The sequence below is a fragment of the Bufo gargarizans genome, chromosome 3 (genome assembly GCF_014858855.1).
Source record: "Bufo gargarizans isolate SCDJY-AF-19 chromosome 3, ASM1485885v1, whole genome shotgun sequence".
Taxonomy (NCBI): Eukaryota; Metazoa; Chordata; class Amphibia; order Anura; family Bufonidae; genus Bufo; species Bufo gargarizans.
The window spans coordinates 115,425,900-115,449,811 of record NC_058082.1 but is presented as its reverse complement, the minus strand read 5'-3'; positions in this window follow the sequence as shown (position 1 = coordinate 115,449,811).

The window sequence follows — 23,912 nt, the reverse complement described above, 5'->3', positions numbered from 1 at the left end:
TTTTAGGTTGTTTTAGTGAATGGATAGTTATAATCAGGAAGAGGCTTGATATGTAATAAATGAGCATGATATGGGTGCATGTATTGGATGTGCCTTGCATTTTTTCATATATTGTCAGTAAAAAAAGAGATCAGAGAAAAACATTGGGATGAGGCCTACAGGATAGGAGATGTCAAGTGGATGGCCAATTCCAGTTATTTCACAGTGACATAGGTTGAAAAAAGACACAGGCCCCTCAAGTTCCATCCTTCAGTATAGGCGATGAGTTTCGTGGCTCTTTTTTGTACATGTAGAAAGATTTCAATGTGAAAGTCTTAATAGTAAGTTTAGCCCTGTGGTTTCTCAAGATTACCCTGAACTCGTGAGGCATTTTAGTTCATCAACATGTTTGACGTCTTCTCGATGAATTTTATGAGAAAACCAAAAGTATAATGTGTAATAAATACAGCTTACCAGTCAAAATTATGTTTCAAGGGACGCCATTGATGGGTGTGATCCTGCAGTGGTGCTAAAGTAGACGTTCATGCATGTGATCCTATAGTGGTGCCACGATAGACATTGATTGGTGGGATCTTAAAGAGGTGCCAGGGTAGACATTAATGAGGGTGATCTTATATCGGGTAGACATGACATAGTGTCTACATTGTCTTCAGCATATACCTCTCTATTTGGGACTGAAATTCTGGAAAAAAAAAGGAATGCAGTACATTGTTGATGACCTATCTATAGGACAGGTCATCATTAGAGATGGCGGCATCTGAGATAAAAAAAAAAAAGATAATTTAGGGCATTCAGTGGTTAATTGGTAAAAAATACTTCTTATCCATTTGAGTGCGAAGAGGCCGCGGGTGCCATCTTGATTGAAGATCACGTGCGAAATCTTGCGTGGTGATCACACTGCCTGGCGTGGTGACATCATACGTCGCCATGCACAAGACTTTGTGCGGGATCTTCAGTCAAGATGGCCATGGTGCCCTCTTCATGCTCAAATGAATGAGCTGAGTATGATTTTTAATTTTTCTATTTTTTTTATCATCGCCATTTCAGGAAAATTTGATTAGTTACCACAAAGCACGAGGAAATTTAGCTTTGCGACTATTCGAATTTTCATCAATATGCTAGCTTAATTGGCCGCAGCCTTTCTAAGCTCTAAATCACAAGGTATGAAATCATTAGAAGCAGCATCTCTATGGCCTTGTTCACACTTTGTAGACATGGCCCAGTTTTTTTTTCTTTTTTGTAGACAAACCAGGAAAAAGGAAACGGAAAGGAAAGACTTCTCCTGCTCCTCTTCATTGGATCCCACCCTGATTTGGGCTGAAAATACGGCAGTAAAGCTGCTCTGTGCAAGGCCCATGTCACGCTGGGTCTTATGTCAAAAGATTCCGGTGAATTGATAGGGTATGTCCAAATTAAATATTCCCTAAAAGGGCTGTCTCATCTGAAACATTGGTGGCATAACGCTAGAATATAGCACCAATGTCAGACCCCCAAGCCAGTAGGGGGCAGCCACGCATGCGCTGCTGCCCTCCTTTGATTTCTATGGGATTGTCGAAAATAGCCGAGCGCTGACCTGTCCATCTACGGCAGTCCCATGGAAGGGAATGGAGCAGTGGCCAGGCTTGTGTGATGCACTCAACATTAATTTCTGAAGGAAATAAACTCCCATACAAATAAATGGAGAGTGTAACGCGCATGTGCAGTGCGCTCTCCTTCACTTTCGGGGGCCCATTCTGGTGATAGGTGGGCTCTGCACCTATCTGAAATTGATGGCATATTGTAGCGATATGCCCCCAAGGTCTCAGATGAGACAACCCCTTTAAGTCTGCAAGGGGCCCTTTCTGTGTAACCTAGGGTTAATATTAAATGGCTTTTAGGGTTAGCCTCCATGTTGGCATAAGGTCCATGGTAATTACTGTTATGACCTTTAGTTTTAACGGACGTCTGCTCATTTCATTTGATAATCCCTTCACAAAATAAATGATGGCCAATAGCTTACACGGTGCAAAATATTCATTGATGGGGGGTAACCATATAGAAATATATTGACACAAGAGCTTTCCACTGTGCCTTCTCTGTGTACAGATGTAGCAGAGCTGAGATTATCAACCCTTTGGGCTGCACCCTTTGTGCAGCGGGTTGGTCGGTGGTCCTACATAACAGACAACACGTCATGCCAAGTTGTGAAAATTACCTGAAATACCTCATACCCTATGATAAGCCTCCCTGGTGATTTAAAGCCATTGTGGTTCGCTGATCAATGCTTCGTGAAACCCTGGGATAAGCAGATCTGTTGTGCTCCACAGGTATCAAACAGTTGGGATATTTTTCACATTTCCTTTTGTTAATGTTGATAAGTGGTGTCATGGGGCAGCACGGGGGTTCAGTGGTTGGCACTGGTGCCTCGCAACGCTGGGGTCCTAGGTTCAAATCCGACCAAGGACAACATCTGCATGGCGCTTGTATGTTCTCCTGTGTTTGTGTGGGTTTCCTGCAGATACTCCCGTTTCCTCCCACACTCCAAAGACATACTGGGGACAGCCTGATGCTAATGTCTGTAAACCGCTGCGGAATATGTCGGTGCTATATACGTGCATAAAATAAATAGACGGGTGGGGCTTGTTGCACAGTTATGGGGACCACCGTCTAGCAACAAAATATTGTATTATAAGTTAATGGCAAGTGACTTTGCAGCCCCGTAAAAATCCAAATGGTAGAATATATTAATAGAATTGTATGTCCTGATAGGAAGTGGTATCTGAGCCGAGCCTTCTTTTGAGCTGTGCTTAGTACCTCTGGTGTATGGGCCTGTAATGGGAAATATTCGTAAAATGGGTTATCTTCTCCTGTGATAACTCTGTTGATGGGAGAGTACAGTACATGGCAAGAGAAAGGCAGAACTTGGTGCAGCAGAGCTGAATTTGTCACCTGTTACTCATAACTAAGATACTGAAGATAATTCTGTAAATTACCTATCCCATAGAAACCCACAGTTAACCTACCATGATACCATGTCTGTAGGGGCTTTAAATTCCACTATATGGAGATGTAATCCTGTATTGCTATCTTTTTACCCTGCTGTATGTTAGAGTGTTTATTAGGATTCATGGTGCAGACCCCAGCATATACTTTTAGGAGCGAGCCATTGAAGGTGAAATCAGTGTATGCTGAGCAGAAGGGTTGGATGATGTGCAATGTCGGAGAACTGGAGACTCAGCATGCTCGCGCTGCACACTGTGCCGTGACTCTTAGTATGCTGAGAGTATCTCTTACTGGTCCTGTACACGCCGTAATCTTATCGAGGCAGTAATGCAATAAGGCCCTCCGCCGTTGTAGTGCTACCACCATATTGTGCTGCCTGGAGATTCAGCATTATATTACTCGGAAATGTGTTGACTGTGTGATTATTGCTGTGATAAAAGGGTTTTGGGAATAGCCCCCACAGTCAATCATAGATGATATTAATATCCAGCTGTTGTAACTGCTCTAAAATACACTATATCAAAAAGGCGGTGAATGTGTCACAGCGTAGCGCCTTCTGCAGCCAGAAAGTGGCCGTCATTGCCTTTATCTTTGCAAATTTGTAAGGTGGTCGACTCAACATTCATTTACCATCATTAATTATTTATAATCCTGTGATTTTTCACCTTAAAAAATAGGGTGAAAAAAATAAAATATATATATATACAGGTAAAAACTCTAAAAATTAGAATATCGTGCAAAGTTCATTTATTTCAGTAATGCAGCTTAAAAGGTGAAACTAACATATGAGACTCATTACATGCAAAGCGAGATATTTCAAGCCTTTATTTTTTATCATTTGGATGATTATGGCTTACCGCCAGTGGCGTACCGCCCATAGAGGCAGACCACGCCACTGCTATGGGGCCCGCGGCACTGGGGGGCCCGTAGCGCAGATAAGGCCCCGCCCACTGATGACCAGCAGCCGGCTATGCGGCTGCTTTTCTCCCCAGGGCCCCCCCCCCATGTTTAGCTGAATCGCCTCCCAGAGGCGCGGCTAAGTCCTAGACACCCGCCCCCCTCCTCAGCGCTGCGCTCTGAAACACCCGATCCTCCTCTCGTCGGCGTCCCAAATCCCGCGCAGGCGCAGTGCCGGCGATTGCCTGCGCCTGCGCTCTGATAATACGGCTGAGGGCAACAGCTTCAACATCGTCACTGGGCATGCGCCGAGCCCAGTGACGATGTTGAAGCTGTTGCCCTCAGCCGTATTATCAGAGCGCAGGCGCAGGCAATCGCCGGCACTGCGCCTGCGCGGGATTTGGGACGCCGACGAGAGGAGGATCGGGTGTTTCAGAGCGCAGCGCTGAGGAGGGGGGCGGGTGTCTAGGACTTAGCCGCGCCTCTGGGAGGCGATTCAGCTAAATGATGGAGGCGTTAGAGTTTTCATATTTAGGCGGGCACGGCACTAATCAGAGGGGCACCGTGGAGAAAGAAAACCGCCCCTCTGGGCTCCAGTCCGGCTTACAGCAAGAATCGATTTTTAGAAGAAAGGACAAGACTGACATGGAAAAGAAGAACACAGATGGAAAAAAGGTACTTTATTAAACATGGATCCATGAGTACCTTTTTTCCATCTGTCTTGTTCTTTGGATTGTGAGTCTTGTCATTTCTTCAAAAAATCGATTCTTATGATATGTAAATGACGCTGTAAGGAGCCCAGAGGGGCGTTATTCTTTCTCCACTGTGCCCAGGAACGCCCCTCTGAAGTGCCGTGCCCAGCTAAATTTGAAAACTAATAACGCCTCCAAGTTCATCTAAATCGCCTCCCAGAGGCACGGCTAAGTGCCGCTCTGCGGCAAACACCCCGATCCTCCTCTCGCCGGCATCCCAAATCCCGCGCAGGCGCAGTGCCGGCGATTGCCTGCGCTATGATAAGATGACTGACGGCACTGCGCCTGCGCGGGATTTGGGATGCCGGCGAGAGGAGGATCGGGGTGTTTGCCGCAGAGCGGCACTTAGCCGTGCCTCTGGGAGGCGATTTAGATGAACTTGGAGGCGTTATTAGTTTTCAAACTTAGCTGGGCACGGCACTTCAGAGGGGCGTTCCTGGGCACCGTGGAGAAAGAATAACGCCCCTCTGGGCTCCTTACAGCTTCATTTACATATCATAAGAATCGATTTTTTTGAAGAAATGACAAGACTCGCAATCAAAAGAACAAGACAGATGGAAAACAGGTACTCTGTTAAACATGGATTCATGAAAAAAAAATTGGGGGTAAATTGCTAGTGACAGATTCCCTTTAAGGCTACTTTCACACTTGCGTTCAGAGCGGATCCGTCTGGTGTCTGCACAGACGGATCCGCACCTATAATGCAAACGCTTAGATCCGTTCAGAACGGATCCGTTTGCATTAACATGAACAAAAAAAAAAATAAAATTTTTTTTTTTTGTTCATGATAGTGCAAACGGATCCGTTTTGACTTTACATTGAAAGTCAATGGGGGACGGATCCGTTTGAAAATTGAGCCATATTGTGTCAACTTCAAACGGATCCGTCCCCATTGACTTACATTGTAAGTCTGGACGGATCCGTTTGCCTCCGCACGGCCAGGCTGCAAGCAGCGTTCAAGTGTCCGCCTGCTGAGCGGAGGACAGACGGAGCCATACTGATGCATTCTGAGCGGATCCGCATCCACTCAGAATGCATTAGGGCTGGACGGATCCGTTCGGTGCCGCTTGTGAGAGCCTTCAAACAGAACTCACAAGCGGAGACCCGAACGCAAGTGTGAAAGTAGCCTAACATGGCACCCCAAATAAGGAGACCTGCAGGCTGCAGCAGATATCCCATGTGACAGGTCATCCCCAGGAAACCCCTAACAGTTTCTGTAGGTCATGTATAAATTTATTTAATGGGGGTGTGGCATGGGAGGAGCAAAGTCAGGAAGTGGGAGGGGCCATGGTGGGTAGTGGGCGGGGTTAAGGGGCCCAATTCAAATTTTTGCTATGGGGCCCAGTGATTCCTATGTACGCCTCTGCTTACCGCTTATGAAACCCCAAAGTCACAATTTTGAGGTACCCTTTGCTCAGGGGGTATGGACTAATTAGCCGACTAGAGTGTGACACTTTGAGCCTAGAATACTGAACCTTTTCACAAAATTCTAATTTTAAGCTGCATTAATGCAATTCCTTTAATTTGCATTACTGAAATAAATGGACTTTTGCATGATTTTCAAATTTTTTGAGTTTCACGTGTGTGTGTGTATATGTGTGTATATATGTGTGTGTGTATATATATATATATATATATATATATATATATTCCAAAACATACAGTATATCCATAAATTGTCTTTAGGTAAAACTATTAAGATATTTTTCCTATAGTAGTGCCACTAAACTTATCCCAGACCGTGGGTGATTTACAAATTGGCATTGTTATGCAGTTAAAATTCCTTTTCTCAGTACGGGTAAGTGGACATTCATGAACCAGGGGGCTCAGGATGAGCATACAGTTTAGGAATAATACAGTATATGGAAATGCAAAGTAGATTTATTTTTTATAGCTTTTTTTTAGTGTTGAGCGAGCATGCTCTGCCGAACAGCAGTTCAGCTCGAGCATCACTATGCTCGGCACATAGCAGTGTTTTCGGCCAAATACTATGTATGCTCGAGCACAATTGAACACAATGAAAATCAATGGGAGACCCAAGAATTAAACTAGGCACCTCCTGCTCTGAAGAAGAGAGAGCGTCTGTGTGGTTCACAGAAAAAGGTTAGAAATTGATGGAAATACCACCAAAATGGTTGAAAACCGCATGGGAAGGATGTCTGGAGGCATCTTGGACTCCCATTACCTATGACATACAATAGACAACCACACAAAGGCTATATGCCAAAAGCCGGGTATGTGTAAGCCAACAATCTATCCATGAGACAGATACAGTCAGCATACCTTACAATGGCAGCCTTGTGCACTATGAGACATTCAAAACCAGCTCTCATCTGACTGAGAGCCAGTAAGCCTCAAAGTTGCTTCATAACTGTTGGATGGCTTAGGTGGACCTGTGCACCTAGATCATTATCATTAGGGTGACAAAAAGTTTTCTGATTGTCCTAACGTAATATTCAATAACCTTTCTATACAGTTTTGTCATGTAAACTCATTTGCAAAATCATGGGCATATGCAAATTAGCGGAATCTGCTTGTTTTTCAGCTGAAACACCATTTTGCAATAAAAATGGGAAATTAGAATATTCGCGATCAACACTACTCATGAATAGCACCATTTATTGAATTCATAGTTTTATGAAAATACTATGAATCCAATAGATGGCGCTGTTCATGAGTAGTGTAGATCGCAAATATTCTAATCGTGGATTTTTATCGCAAATTTTCCATGCAAAAGGCTATACTATTAGTCTTGTCATAAGACTATGAAACCAATTTCATGAGTAGTGTAGATCGCAAATTTTCATTTGCATGTCTTTCCCATATGCCCATTTGTATGCAAATGAGTTTAAATGACAAAACTGTATAGAAAGGTTATTGAATATCATGTAAGGACAATCAGAAAACTGTTTGTCATCCTAATGATAATGATCTAGGTGCGCAGGTCCACCCAAGCCATCCAACAGATCTGAAGTAACTTTGAGGCTTACTGGCTCTCAGTCAGATGAGAGTTGGTTTATAATGTCTCATAGTGCACAAGGCTGCCATTGTAAGGTGTGCTGACTGTATCTGTCTCATGGATAGATTGGGCACATACCTGGCTTTTGGCATAGAGCCTTTGTGTGGTTGTCTATTGTATGTCATAGGTCCAAGATGCATCCAGATGTCCTCCACATGCTGTTTCCAAACCATTTTAGTGGTGTTTCCATCAATTTCTAACCATTTTCTGTAAACCAGACACCCTCTCTTCTTCAGAGTAGGGGGTGCCTGATTTAATGTTCGGGTTCTCCAATTTATTTCCATTATACTGAGCATCCTGATGTGTTTGGCCAGAGCACCAGCGCACTTTGGTGCTCGATCAACACTACTTTTTATGTTGCATCCATGAAGCTGTAAATGGAAGAAATGCTCTCAGACAGCCCGTTCATTCTGTATGTGTTTAATGTGAGGAAGCTGCAGTAAGCGCTTTATGTTCTCGACTTTGTACGGCACGCTATAATTTGTCAACCTTTTATTTGTATTTTAGTATGCAATGCCATTGTAGATGCCTCCAGTAATGTACTCTAACTCTTTCAGCTATCCATGATCCTGCCCTTTGAAATGTGTTGCAAAGTGTTGTATTTTTAATACATTATCTTTATAGTACTAAATGTATGTTGTGTCCCAACCGTTCTGAATCACTGAGCAGGCTGCAGGACTGTAGTATTTGACATACGCTACAGCTACCCCAGGATCCTATAGAGTTTTATAGAATATTATAGTGGCCCTGGAAAAAATACTATGGCCTCTTTCACACGGGCGTCATGGATTTGGGCCGGATAAGATGCGGGTGCGTCGCTGGAAAATGCTTGATTTTTCAGCGTGAGTGCAAAACATTTTTATGCGTTTTGCATGCACGTGAGAAAAATCAGTATGTTTGGTAGCCGAACTTCTTCACAGAAGTTTGGGTTTGGGTTAGGTGTTGTGTACATTTTATTATTTTCCCTTATAACCATGTTATAAGGGAAAATAATAATGACCGGGTCCCCATCCCGATCATCTCCTAGCAACCATGCGTGAAAATCGCACCGCATCCGCACTTGCTTGCGGATGCTTGCGATTTTCACACAGCCCAATTCACTTCTATGGGGCCTGCATTGCATGAAAAACGCACAAAATAAAGCATGCTGCGATTTTCATGCAACGCACAAGTGATGCGTGAAAATCACCGCTCATGTGCACAGCCCCATAGAAATGAATGGGTCCAGATTCAGTGCGGGTGCAATGCGTTCACCTCACGCATTGCACCCGCGTGGAAATCTCGCTCGTGTGAAAGAGGCCTATAAAAGCAATACCATATTGTGGCACATTATACCACCCCAACAGAGCCAAATACCACAGCCCATCACAAAATACTGCCAGCAGCACAAAATACATCCCCAAAAGCTTCCACTGGCCAGCCGTGAGGAGGGCCCAGGCGTCCCCCTGGCTGTCGGCCCACCAGGACATTTCCCTGTAAGCTCTATGGACAATCCGCTCCTGATTATGCCACTATTCATGTGATGTAAGTAAAGACAATAATATTTGAATCAAGATTAGCATTAGTCACCCCCATAAAAGAGACATTCATACTGTAAATTATAATGACCAAAGCCTAGAGTGCCTAAAAACCATTAAAGGGACCCGGTCATCAGAATTGACCAATAGAGCTAATTACACGTTTCTACTGTTCATGCTCCCATCATTCATAAACTGACTTTATGCTCAAAAGTATTGTCTTCATGTTATAACGGATTTGTCCCGTTTCCGTTATGCAGGAGAGGACTCCCCTGCATAACAGAAACGGGACGGATCCGTTATGCAGCCCATAGACTTCTATTATGACGGAATGAGTAAGGCCTCTTTCACACGGGCGTTGCGGGAAAAGGTGCGGGTGCGTTGCGAGAACATGCACGATTTTTCCGCGTGAGTGCAAAACATTGTAATGTGTTTTGCACGCGCGTGAGAAAAATCGGCATGTTTGGTACCCAAACCCGAACTTCTTCACAGAAGTTCAGGTTTGGGATTGGGGTTCTGTAGATTGTATTATTTTCCCTTATAACAGGGTTATAAGGGAAAATAATAGCATTCTGAATACAGAATGCGGAGTACAATAGCGCTGGAGGGGTTAAAAAAATAAAAATGAATAATTAACTCACCTTAATCCACTTGCTCGCGCAGCCGGCATCTCTTCTGTCTCTTTCTTTGCTGATTGCAGTCAAAGGACCTGTGGTGACGTCACTCCGGTCATCACATGGATAGTCACATGATCTTTTACCATGGTGACGTAAATTGAAGCAAAAGAAAAAAAAAGTTTCAGACAGGCCTTGAGAGAAACTAGTGGCAGGATTGACAACTTTTAGTATTACTCTTGGTGCAGAATGCTGGCATTCACCCGGGTGGTGCTGCAAGAACCTCTCATTTTTTATAAAATGGAGACTAGTTGCAATTAGTATTTGGTTGAATTAAAGGGGTTGTCCAACCACATGCTTTTTCTTTTACAAACTGATTACAATGCTCTAAAATAGCAAATGAAGTCATACTCACCTTACCACTCCTCCCCAGCTTCTGCATTGATGCTTCCCAGGTCTGCTCTGTCTGACTCTGTTCAACTGGATTCACCGATGTATCATCCAGATATGTGACCGCTACATCGGTGTCTTGTGGGCGCCATATGTCATCAGTGGAGACGGGAGAGCAGAAACTGGCAGGGACCTGGAAAGTATCGGTGCAGGGGCTGCAGAGAATTGGTAAATATTAGGGCTCATGCACATGGCCGTGCCCGTATTGCAGCCCACAAACAGCAGGTCCGCAATATGCGGGCACCTGCCGTTTGCACACTGCATCATGGATGCGGACCCATTCACTTGAATGGGCCTGCAATCCAGAAGGTGCGGTGCGGAACGGAGGCACAGAACTCCACAGAAGCACTACGGAGTGCTTCCGTGGGGTTCCTCTCCATGCCTCCGCACCGCGAAAAATAGAAGATGCTCTATTTTTGGCGGTGCGGATGGATCATGGACCGATTCGAGTTGAATGGGTCTGGATCCATCTGTGGAAGCCGCACAGATGTTGCCCAAGCATTGGGGACCGCAATAGGAACGGCCAACCAATGTCCGTGTGTATGAAGTCTTAGTTCGTTTATTTTATTACATTCTTAGCCATTTGAAAAAAACATTATATGGCTGGTATTCGAAGAGTCATGTGAATGTGAAATGGTTATTATATATTTAATAAGATTTAGCAGTTTATTATATCATATGGAGAAAAAAAAAGATAAATGTATAAAATTACATTCTAGGACCTGTTTTTGAAGCATTTACTTTCACTGAATATACGCATTTATACCCAATCTCTCTGATAAGCCTTCACACTACGTTATTTTCCAAGAGCTACCATTTTACCCACCAAAAGAACATACCGGTACCTTCCTAGAGGAAGGTGAAAGTCATGTGTCTAAATTACCATTTCATGCCTGAAATATGGAAGAGACAATTTAGCGTGTGTAGTAAGACGTGCAGAAAATGTGAGCACCGTGGACGCCATTACATTTGGTTTTACGTGAAGATAGGTATAATTTATGATCAGTTTCAGATGAGAACACGTGTGGCATACAGATGGCCAATCTGTGATAAATATAGAAAATAACTCTGATACAATATATATACTACATCTAGTGTTGAGTGAATCGAAGCCAAACAAATTGACTGCGATCCGAATTTCAGGAAAAATGACATTCGCCGTGAAGCTTAATTTCCTAGCGCTTCGTGATAACCAATCTATTTCCTCTGAAATGGCAGCAAAAAAAAACTGAAAACATACTCCCCTCATCATTTGCTCGTGGAGAGGCTGTCATGACTAGTGATGAGCGGCAGGGGCTATATTCAAATTTGCGAGATTTTACAAATATTTGGATGAATATTCGTGAATTCGAGATTATTTTCTTGATTGCGAAAAATCGGCAATGTAATATTTGCGTAATGCGCGCAAAATACAGGCGTGGGTCACTTTTGCTACATTTTCCTAGCTGCTAGAAGTTTCCTCAGACCGGAAAAAATGGTTGGCACGGCAGAACATAAAAAATGGCTTTATATGCAGATAGAGTGCTCTAATATATTCGCAATTGCATTAATCGGCACTAATGATGCCAATATTTTGGCGCAATACGTGAAACTTCACATTTTAGCAGGTCTGCATGTATCTATGGACAGCAAAGCCTATCACACTACCTAACAACTGCAACAGCTACACTGTATCACTATATAACCTACACTGACTATCTCCCACTAACTATCTGTATTATATACATATGAGCTAAATTACTAAATTGCAACTTTCCTATTGGTTGCTAGGGATGTTGCTAAGCTCAGACAAAGACATTGCAGCCTTCTCATTGGCCCACAAGCAAAAAGGGAGGTTACTGATGAAAAAAAAAAAAAAAAAATCGAGAATATTCGAAATTAAGAATATATATCACTATATTCTAAATATTCACAAATTCTCAGTGCCGATATTCGCGATTAATATTCGCGCCCAACACTAGTCATGACCATATTGAGTGAAGATACTGCGCAAAATCAGAATTTCAACAAAAATTCCATTCGCTGCAAAGCCAAATTTCCTTGTGCTTTGTGCTAACGAATCTATTTTTCCAGAAATGGTGCTTCACGATGAAGTAATTTGTCACAAATCAAATTTCTTTGTGAAATTCGGCGAAGGAGCCGAATCGAACTTTGCTCATCACTAACTAGAACCTTGGGCGTACAGTCAGCTCCGGCCATCTACAGTATATGTTAATTTCTGAAAAGTACAGTGACTTTAAAGGGGTTGTTCACCCTTGGTGTGCTTTTTTTTCAGACCCCCTCTCCAAGGCATGGCTGGACACACGGTGGTGAGCACACTTACCTGATCACTGCTGCTGGATTCTGACACCATCTCTCACCCTCAGATGCCACAGGTCACAGATCTCCCCATGTCAATTTACTGTTTGACATTGGTCATGTGACCGCTGCAGCCAATAACTGGCTGCAGTGGTGATGTGTCACCCATGTGTTATATCATTGGGTCACACGGGGAGACCCAGTACTTGCAGTGCCCGAGAGGGAGCGATGGAGGTGGAACCCAGGGGCAGGGATTAGGTAAATATGCTCACATGTCCCGCCTGAAAAAATAGCACACCAAGGGTGAACAACCCCATTAAGTTTACTTTTCAGACCAGTTTAGACCCCCCCAAAAAACGACTTCAATGGATTCCAGAGATGTGAACTCCTCTTTGATTCTCCTTCATTGCTTCACCCACCTTCATCAACTGCATAGACTTGCCATGATCTCATATGTCCTTGGTGTAAATGAACATGTCCTCTGCTGGTTCCTGTGCTATGCAGCTATGGGAGTATGCAGTGTATTCTCCATGATTAGGAAAACATGTCTGCTTCCTTCCAGAATCAGTACCACACTTGACCACAGGTTGTGTGTGGTGCTGTAGCCCTCTTTCAATTGAAGTGAATGGGACTGAGCTGCAGTACCTCATACAACCTGATAACACATGTGGTGCTGTTTCTGGAAGAAAACAACCATGTGCCACTCCTGGACAGGCCCTTTAAATAATGGATAGGGCAATTATCATGATTCAGCTATTGTGTTACGCTGAGAATGCAGACAACCCAGAAGAACAATAGGTAAGTAAGATCTTTGCCAGCTGTGGTAGACACGATATCTATAGGTGTATGGTCACCCAACTGTATTGAATAGAGTAGTCTACTATGTTTTTCAATTTGACTTTATACAAATCTCTCCCCTCTTTTTCTTTGACCAGGAAATTTACTGTTAAACCAAGCAGAATGCCTCCAAATATTTGTCTGTGCTCCATAATTTTGGATGTTCACCCAAAAGATAATTCTGTCCATGTGCAAAAAATGTGTCTGTGCACCATCTAAGTTTATGCCCCCTATAAGCTGGTGTAGTTTTACTCCAAAACTGTGGCAAACTTTGGCGCAAAAAGGTGCATTTAGGCTGTCTCCTTCCCTCAAAGCCACACCCCTTTCCCACAAAGACATGCCCACTTTTTGAATGAGGGGTAAAAAGCTTGGAAAAGTGTGTAAAACAGTTGGTAATTGTAACGCAAAAAAATACATGGCAGTTTTTTGGCCCAAGGTGCATTTTCAATAACAAATCTGCCCTATTGTACCTGGTAATATGGGGAATTTCCTGGTGACATATCTCTTTAATGGGAGTCAATAGTAGATGTCTGCAACTGTAAAGGTACAACCACATGCTCAGGTTTCTGCATGCAGTTTTGGAAGCCAAAACCAGGAGGGAATTCAAAAAAGAAGAGAAATTGTACCTGCCCTTAATACTTTTATGGCCCTTGTAATGCAGTAATGCTCAAATGAAAAAAAAAATTGCTGCACTCAATGCCCCAAAATAGCTGCATCCTTAAAGAAGAACTCCTGCAAAAAATATTTTTTCTCTGACCTGCTAAAAAGGTACATGATGTAAACTGTAGTGAAGGTATTCTTCCTTCCAGTGACTATATTTGGGAGTTATCCCCTCCCTCCTGATCCTCAGCTGTGTCATGTGACAACACTCTAATTTCCAACTGACACAAGACAGGAAGTCGGTTACTTCTCTCTTCATTCCTATGAGACTGACATTGAGGCTCCCAAAGGAATATATAGAGAAACTGACTTCCTGGCCACACATAAGATGCTGTGTTATTTGGAGAGTCTAATTGCTGGTCACATGACACAGCTGAGGATCAGAAGGGAGGGGATAACTCACAACTACAGTCACGGTTAAAGGGCTTCTGTCACCCCACTAAACAAATTTTTTTTTTGGGGGGGTACTTATAATCCCTATACTGCGATATATCTATACATTATGTTATTAATAATTTTCGTTCAGTAGATTTAGCAAAAAACGTACTTTTATGATATGCTAATTACCTGTCTACCAGCAAGTAGAGCGGCTACTTGCTGGTAGCAGCTGCAGAAAACCGCCCCCTCCTCCTGCTGATTGACAGGGCCAGCCGCGATCTCCTCCTCCGGCCGGCCCTGTCAGCATTTCAGAAATCGCTCGCCTGTGTTGATTCGGCGCAGGCGCTCTGAGATAAGGAGGCTCGCCTCCTCAGCACTCCCTCAGTGCGCCTGCGCCGATGACGTCACCGAAAGAGAAGACGTCATCGGCGCAAGCACTGAGGGAGTGCTGAGTAGGCGAGCCTCCTTTCTCAGAGCGCCTGCGTCGAATCAACACAGGCGTGCGATTTTTGAAAAGCTGACAGGGCCGGCCGGAGGAGGAGATCGCGACTGGCCCTGTCAATCAACAGGAGGAGGGGGCGGTTTTCTGTGGCTGCTACCAGCAAGTAGACGCCCTACTTGCTGGTAGAAAGGTAATTAGCATATCATAAAAGTACGTTTTTTGCTAAATCTACTGAACGAAAATTATTAATAACATAATGTATGGCAATATGGCAGGATAGGGATTATAAGTACACAAAAAAAAAAGAATGAGTTTAGTGGGGTGACAGAAGCCCTTTAAGAAGATTACCTTCACTACAGATCACATCATGTACCTTTCTAATAGGTCAGAGAATAACCTTTTTTGCGGGAGTGCTTCTTTAAAGGGTAATACAGATCTCTCACTTCTCACTATGGTGGACAATAAAGTTCTGCATCTGAAGTTCTGGTAGGTTTTGACTGACTTAGGCCTCATGCACACGACCGTTGTGTGCATCCGTGGCCGTTGTGCCGTTTTCAGTTTTTTTTCACGGACCCATTGACTTTCAATGGGTCCGTGGAAAAATCGGAAAATGCACCGTTTGGCAGCCGCATCCGTGATCCGTGTTTCCTGGCCGTGAAAAAAATATGACCTGTCCTATTTTTTTCACGGCCAACGGTTCACAGACCCATTCAAGTCAATGGGTCCGTGAAAAATCACGGATGCACACAAGATTGTCATCCGTGTCCGTGATCCGTGTCCGTGATCCGTGTCCGTTTTTTCCTATCATTTCAATGGCAAACTTGACTTAGATTTTTTTTTCATTTTTCATGTCCGTGGATCCTCCAAAAAACAAGGAAGACCCACGGACGAAAAAACGGTCACGGATCACGGACCTACGGACCCCGTTTTTGCGGACCTTAAAAAAAAACGGTCGTGTGCATGAGGCCTTATTAACACTTTATTCACACTATGTTCAGCAACACTACATTAAAGACTGCCTCCAAAGGTATGACCCAGTAGTGCACTATTTTATTGTTATTTGCTTGCTGTTTTTTTTTATTTTTTTATTATTTTTTTATTAGTGATAGAGTTGTATAGAAATGTTTAGTTGACTATACTTTTTGACTATACTTTTTTGATATACGGTAGTATATCTACTGGCGCCAGCCACAAACCATATTGCAAAATCATGTCAATTTTTGGTAAAACTGTTTTTGAGTTTGATTAAAGGTTCTTGGCCCCATGGCACTCTACCAGAAATGTTGCGGTAAATGTCTAGGCAGTAATTGGTCTTCTTTTTTATATTTAGCAGTTTTTAGGAATGATTAAAAATGATATATAGTGATTAGTGGGCTTCTCAGAAAATATTGTGTTACAAATTCCCAGTCCATTTGCAGTAATTCTGCATAGCATAGTAATATACAAAGCACAACACTTCTCAGTCACATCATACTTCAGCTGCAGGAGCTATACATTTAGACTGTAGAGGGATCCACAGGACTACAATGGCGAAGAAACAGACCAGCTTTATGTTACCTGACTGCAGTCAATCTTCACTGAAATATGAATAATCTGATATAATCTGAAGTAAATAATGGATTATAATTAAAGTGATTTTATCATTAAGACAAATTCTGTTTGCTCAGCCATTTGCAGGTCACCATAGATTTTCCATGGGCAATCAGAAAGAGAAATACAGCTTTACATGCTAGCCATACAAAATATATGAATAGCTGACCATGTAATACTGTACACGGACTTGCAAGGGCTGGTCTTTTCACTCAACCTCCTCTGTACTCAGGGGCAGATTGGCCAAAGACCTTAGAGGGAAATTTCCTGGTGGGCCAATGCCCAGGGGGCCACCCAAGCCCTTCTCTCTGCCACTGGTAAGGTACATAATGAGCTCTCAGGGGTAATTAATGCTGTGAGAATCAGGTACTCGTGTACCCGGACAACGATCACATATGCCCTCCTGAATTCAACTGCTGTGACCCACATCTCACCTCTTAAGGCTACTTTTACACTCGCGTTTGGTGCGGATCTGTCATGGATCTGCACAGACGGATCCGTTCAGATAATACAACCGTCTGCATCCGTTCAGAACAGACCCATTTGTGTTATCTTTAACATAGCCAAGACGGATCCGTCTTGAACACCATTGAAGGTCAATGGAGGACGGATCAGTTTTCTATTGTGCCAGATTGTGTCACAGAAAACGGATCCGTCCCCATTGACTTACATTGTGTGTCAGAACGGATCCGTTTGTATTATCTGTAGCATAGCCAAGACTGATCTCTCTTGAACACCATTGAAAGTCAATGGAGGACGGATCCGTTTTCTATTGTGTCATAGAAAACAGATCTGTCCCCACTAACTTACATTGTGTGTCAGAACGGATCTGTTTGGCTCAGTTTCATCAGACGGACACCAAAACGCTGCAAGCAGCGTTTTGGTGCCGCCTCCAGAGCGGAATGGAGACAGAACGGAGGCAAACTGATGCATTCTGAGCGGATCCTTTTCCATTCAGAATGCATTAGGGCAAAACTGATCCGTTTTGGACCGCTTGTGAGAGCCCTGAACGGATCTCACAAACGGAAAGCCAAAACACCAGTGTAAAGTAGCCTAAGCTCCCTGCTCCATATCCCAATCAGAGACAACTGGAGGAGAAGGACAGAATATGGCATCTATTGATGGCAGCCACAAAGGGACAGCTTCTCGGGCAGTATATTGTGCTGCACTGTGGTATATGGTTCTGATGGAACGGTATTTTGTGATGTGGTGTTGCTGGCCCCGCCTAATTGTGTTGTCCCATCTTCTGTCAATTTCGATCCGCTTACAACATGAGGCCACTTTGAATTTTTTTTCCAGGGTGACTTTAAGTTCCCAATCCGCCCCTGTCTGTGACGCTCTTCAGAAGTCTTAAACTAGACTTTTAAGAGACCCTCCAGGATGCAACCCTGATGTTGGTATTACAGCCAGGATGTAGTGGTGAGTTTTCCCACCTTCTACATTGCAGCCGCTATTTTGCTTCCTTCCCTCCCTTGGTTTTGTAGAGTGGGCAGTGAGATTTCACCCTTGAGTATTTTGCCTTTTTTTTTCTGCTCCAAAATCCACATTGTATCTGTATCAAAATATATCTTTCTGCAGATATAATCCCTGTTCACATTTCCGTTTTTCACTGATGTGTGCTGTCCGCATTTTCCATGGACAGCACACGTACCCATTAATTTAAAAGGGACAACCTCTTCCTAACAAAGCTAGAACCAGCCCTGTACCTCACATGGATCCAGAGATCTCCCCATTCATTCCTCTGGTAGATTTATATCAAGCTGACAGCTCAAGGGGCGTGTTCATGCTCTCCCTATCACAGCTCAGGGGGCGTGTCCATGCTCTCCCTATCACAGCTCAGGAGGCAGTTGAAGGATGAAACCTTCTCAGTGAGCAGGTCAAAGAAATAAGAAAAAGAACTAACAGCAGGTGGCGCTATACAGATACATTTTATTGAATAACTCTGTGGCTATGCTAAATTAATTACAAGCAATTACAAAAGTATTGACATCCAGGTGCTAGTTTGAAAACTATTGAATATTTTTCGTGGGACAACCCCTTTTTAAATGTGTCTGTCCACATTTCAGTATTTTTTTTTTACTGACCTTGGGTCAGTAAAAAAATCACGGGGACATGCATTACTTTGATCCATGATGCTGACCAAGCATGCCCATTGAAGTCTAGGGGTCTGTGAAAATCACTGACACACATCCGTGTTGTGTTGTGTCTGTACTTCACTAAAGACTGATAGGAGATAAAAAAAAACGGACACGCGGACCAATCACGGATCCTTAATGGACATCTTCACGGATGAAATACATACACTTTTTTTCTCGGACGTGACATTGACACGTAAATGTGAATGAGGCCTTGCTTACCATTGAAATCCATGGTGGAAACCTGCAGCATAAATTGAAATACTGTAAATTTAATATCTGTACCACAGGTCGTTTTATGCAGCTTTTTGTTTTGCTGCATATGGATGAGATTTCTTAAAATTTCTTTTAATATGCTGGTACTCTTAAAGCACTGAAGATTTACACACGCAAATCTTTGTCGGCAAATACATACTGTATCCATGCCATGTGAACATACCTTAAAGGGACACTAACAGGCCTTCTGAGCATAATTAGCTCTTTATATGCCCCACTAGGTCTTATAATAAGTTTCCAATTCATATAAGTATTATCCCTGTGCGCATTGTAAAACGTTAAAAATAATCTTTATAGTCACCTGTCCTTTCTGCCCAAGGGGCGTTCTTTGTGCCGCATTTGTGCCCAGCTGCGTCCCAACTGCCGGATCCTTAGACACGCCCATCACATTAGTATTCACTTTGCTGGGCGGTATTTTCCTGTCCCCGACATTCGGAGATCCTGCGCATGCGCCCGGCACCCTCGCTCGCCGGGATCACATTGCGCCAAGTGAATACTAATGAGATGGGCGTGTCTAAGGATCCGGCAGTTGGGACGCGGCTGGGCACAAATGCGGCACAAAGAACGCCCCTTGGGCAGAAAGGACAGGTGATTATAAAGATTATTTTTAACGTTTTACAATGCGCACAGGGATAATATTTATATGAATTGGAAACTTATTATAAGACCTAGGGGAGCATATAAAGAGCTAATTATGCTCAGAAGGCCTGTCAGTGTCCCTTTAAAGGGGATTTCTAATTTGCATCAACATCATATAAAATATTAAATAATCATTTATGAAAGTAGCTGTGTTTTTTTAATTATTTTTTTTAGCTTTATTGCTTCTATCGCCTGTTCTTTCTTATTTCCTGTGATGTTCTATCCAGAGGGGAAGGGGGCAGTGATAGGGGAGTGTCTATGTAACTAGCTAGGTGGGAGGAGCTATAAACTAGCTGGGTGTTGTTAGGGGTGGTGCTGGAGCTGTGGCAGAGAAGGAGAAGTGCATCATGGGTTTGGTTGGATACTGCAACAGAAAGTGCTACATACAGGATGGAAAAAAAACATGGTGAACATGGTGAAAAAAGGTCATGAGAAACAAACAAAAAAAAAAGTAAGGTAAGTTGGACATGAGGTAAGCAACTCCATGACCAGATCTGTTAAAAAACCATAATAAACCACACATAGATTCTCTGGGATCTCAGGCCTCTATCAATTGATTTTGAACATTTTTCTAAGATATTATTCGCGATTCCATTTCATTTATTTGGGGGCATGTTTTCTGAATGACCCCTAGTTGTTCACTTGCCATACAATTATTCCCTAAAGCTCCTTTTCAGCTTTACTCAAAGCCGTCTAATAAAAGTGTCAGGATTGGAAATCGCCTTTATTTGTTCAGTGGGATTTGTGTTATGATAAGACGTGCCATATGGAAAACGAAGACATTTGTAAGGGTTAATGCCATATGCGCTGGATTTTCTCATCACGTAAACATCATTGTGGATAGAAGAATGCAACATATTAAGGTTTTATAATTCTGAGCATGGATAAAAAATGTGACTAAGTAAAAAAAATATTTTATGGGTAATACATTGTATTAGGCATGTATTGTATGGAAATCTATAGACATGAACTTCAGATGTTGTTGGGCGTAATACGTCATGTATGTAGTAGAAAAATAACAAGACATTAGTTCTGATGACTGTGGTGACTGAAGGACTCTGACGATCATTCATTCTTGAGAAAGAAAAGAGGACGGCAAAATTGTATATTTTTTCAGTGAACCCATTACAGTTTTTTCCCCCCAAGATGAGCATCACCAGATGAGCAGCTCAACCCTTCTACATAAATAACATTTATTTTAGCCGAGCTGCCATACAAATAACTTTTGCATGTCTTTGGCCATTTTAAATGTAACAAAAAATAATACATCCCCAGGCTTTATTTCCCTCATTGCTGTTAATGCATTTCCAGACTAGACATTTATGGCATATCCACAGGATCTGATACATGAAGTCCCACTTTAGGAAGCTGCCCTACATGAAGAATGTGTCGTCGTCCCCTCCCCCCAACTTCTGGTCCGCCTGGCAAGGCAACTGTCAACCACCACATCCAGGTAGAGAATGAATTGAGAAATGTCTTTGTAAAATCTTTTATTTTTGGGGAAAACATTTTAGAGCAACCAGCGATGGAACTGTCAAACAACTGGGAGGGGGGGTGGCACTGGTTGGCAATACTGTGGATGCGATAGTGCACTGGATGGGGCGACCTTGCCCATATGCTCTGGCATCCCCTAAGTTGTAGAAAAATAAAATGAACAAGTCCCCTGGATTGTAGACATGGATTAAAAAAATAAAAGGTAGGTTTCTGATTTGGTGCATGTTCCCTACAAAGCTATATGGTTATTTTAGAACTGATTTGGGAGCTGGAAGATTTCCTTTGATAGGGTTGTGTTATTTTGGTACTTTGATTGCATTTCGCTAGGATATGCCATCAAAGTCAGATAGGTGTGGGTCCCGACTCCCATTTATTTCTAAGGCTACTTTCACACTAGCGTTCGGCTGTCCGCTCGTGAGCTCCGTTTGAAGGAGCTCACGAGCGGACCCGAACGCCTCCGTCCAGCCCTGATGCAGTCTGAATGGATGCGGATCCGCTCAGACTGCATCAGTCTGGCGGCGTTCAGCCTCCGCTCCGCTCGCCTCCGCACGGACAGGCGGACAGCTGAACGCTGCTTGCAGCGTTCGGGTGTCCGCCTGGCCGTGCGGAGGCGAGCGGATCCGTTCAGACTTACAATGTAAGTCAATGGGAACGGATCCGCTTGAAGATGTCACCATATGGCTCAATCTTCAAGCGGATCCGTCCCCCATTGACTTTACATTGAAAGTCTGAACGGATCCGCGCAGGCTACTTGCGCACTTGCGCACTTGCGAAATTTTTTAAAGTTATTAATGCAGACGAATCCGTACTGAACGGAGCCTCCGTCTGCATTAATATGATCGGATCCGTTCAGAACGGATCCGATCAAGCGCAAGTGTGAAAGTAGCCTAAAATGGACAGCATGCTCTCCACTCATTTCTGTGGGAGTTCCACGCCTGATTTATCTCGACAAAGGTCAGTCTCTCCACATTTTTTGTGGACAGGCGAGTTCTTCTTGGGGTAACTATGGCCCCGCTGCACTAAACACCCGCTCTAATGCCACACTACAGGCCGGGCAGAACAGCTTTTCCAGGGCAAACTCTGCAGTTGTGGCCACAAATCCAGTTTGGCTGCCCAATAGTCCAGCGGATCTTCAATGTGGGGTGGCAGGGTGCTGTCTAAGTATGCCACCACCTGCTGGTTCAGGTCCTGCTCCAGGTCTAGCTGCTGCTGGTGAGTAGTTTCTTCACAAGGCGGGTGAAGAAAGCTGCTCATCAGAGACTCTAGACTCAAGTTGCTGCTGATGGAGCTGAAACTGCTCCTACCCCCCCCCCCCACCCTGCCATGCCAGAGGAACGTGAGCGCAGAGGGCCCCCTGGTCAGACCTGCGAGAGGATGGGCGATGGTTCAGATAGGCAGCGGCCAACTGAATACATAGGATGTCTCTATAGTAGTTCAGTTTGTCCTCCCTCTCAGTGAGTGTAAAAAAGGCCCCCATTTTGGACCGTAGCGAGGGTCCAACCAGGTGGAGAGACAGAAGTCATCCCTCTGCCGAATGCTGACAATTCGGCTGTCACTACACAAGCAAGTGAGCATGCGTTGGGCCATTTGTGCAAGTGACCTGGAGGGACTCCCTGCCTCCATCTCTACTGCATACTGCCACGGTGTGTGTGGGTCCTCTGCCTCGTCTTCCTCATCGCCCTGTAGCTCATGTGGCTGCTCCTGCTCCTCCTCTTTTGTCACCTGTGTACAAAAACCATCCATTTCACTACACATTGCTTGTGCTCCAATGTCCTCCTCCTCCTCCAGTTCAGCCCCCACAGGGCTCATGTGGCCGTGAGATCTAGGCTTTACGTCTCCAGTCCCCTGACCAGCCAGATTTACCAGCATCTGTTCCAGGACAAGAAGCAGTGGAATGACGTTGTTCATCCTGTAGTCTTGGCAACTGACAAATAACATGGCCTCCTCAAAGGGCCTGAGCAAATGGCAGGTGTCACGCTCTGTATAATAGGCGAGGTTGCAACATTTGATGTGCAATATGAAATATGATGTAAATCATGTAAAACCAGTAGACAGTATAATAAGTAAGACTTCTGATACAGCACTAATGTCCTACTACTAAAATAGCCATGGATGGTCTGAAGGACCTCGAAGTAAGGGAAGCTCATCTAGTGTTGGACTCGTATGTTCGAATAGTGGATATTAATTGTGAATATCGGCACTTCGAGAATTCGCGAATATTTAGAATATAGTGATATATATTAGCAATTTCGAATATTCTAGATTTTTTTTTCCTCAGTAACCTACTTGTTCCTCAGTAACCAATCTTGCTTGTGGGCCAATGAGAAGGCTGCAATATCTTTGTCTGAGCTTAGCAACATCCCTAGCAACCAATAGGAAAGCTGCCTACCCCTTACTATATAAGAACCTCCCCAGCAGCCCTTGTAAGCAGTATTTTGCAGATCTGAGAGAGACAGCAGTGTCATTGCTGTGCTCTCTGCTTTCCTGTGTCATTACATTAGCTAGTTAGTTAGCTTTTATATATAATAGTCAGTGTATGTTAGATAGTGATATAGTGTCGTTTCTGTGTGTAGCTGATAGGTTCTGCTGTCCATACATACATACATACATAGTGCTATGATGTCACAGGTTCACAACAATACTTAGTGCATCAATCACTCAGACCTGTTAAAATGTGAAGTTGCACGTATTGCGCCAAACTATTCGCATCATTAGTGCCGATTTTGCAATCGCGAATATATTGTAGCACTCTATCTGCATATAAAGCTATTGTAATGTTCTGCCGTGCCAACCATTTTCTACAGTCTCAGGAAACTTCTAGCAGCTTGAAAAATGTAGCTATAGTGACCCACGCCTATATTTTGCGTGCATTACGCGAATATTACATTGCCAATTTTTCGCGATCAAGAAAATAATCTCAAATTCGTGAATT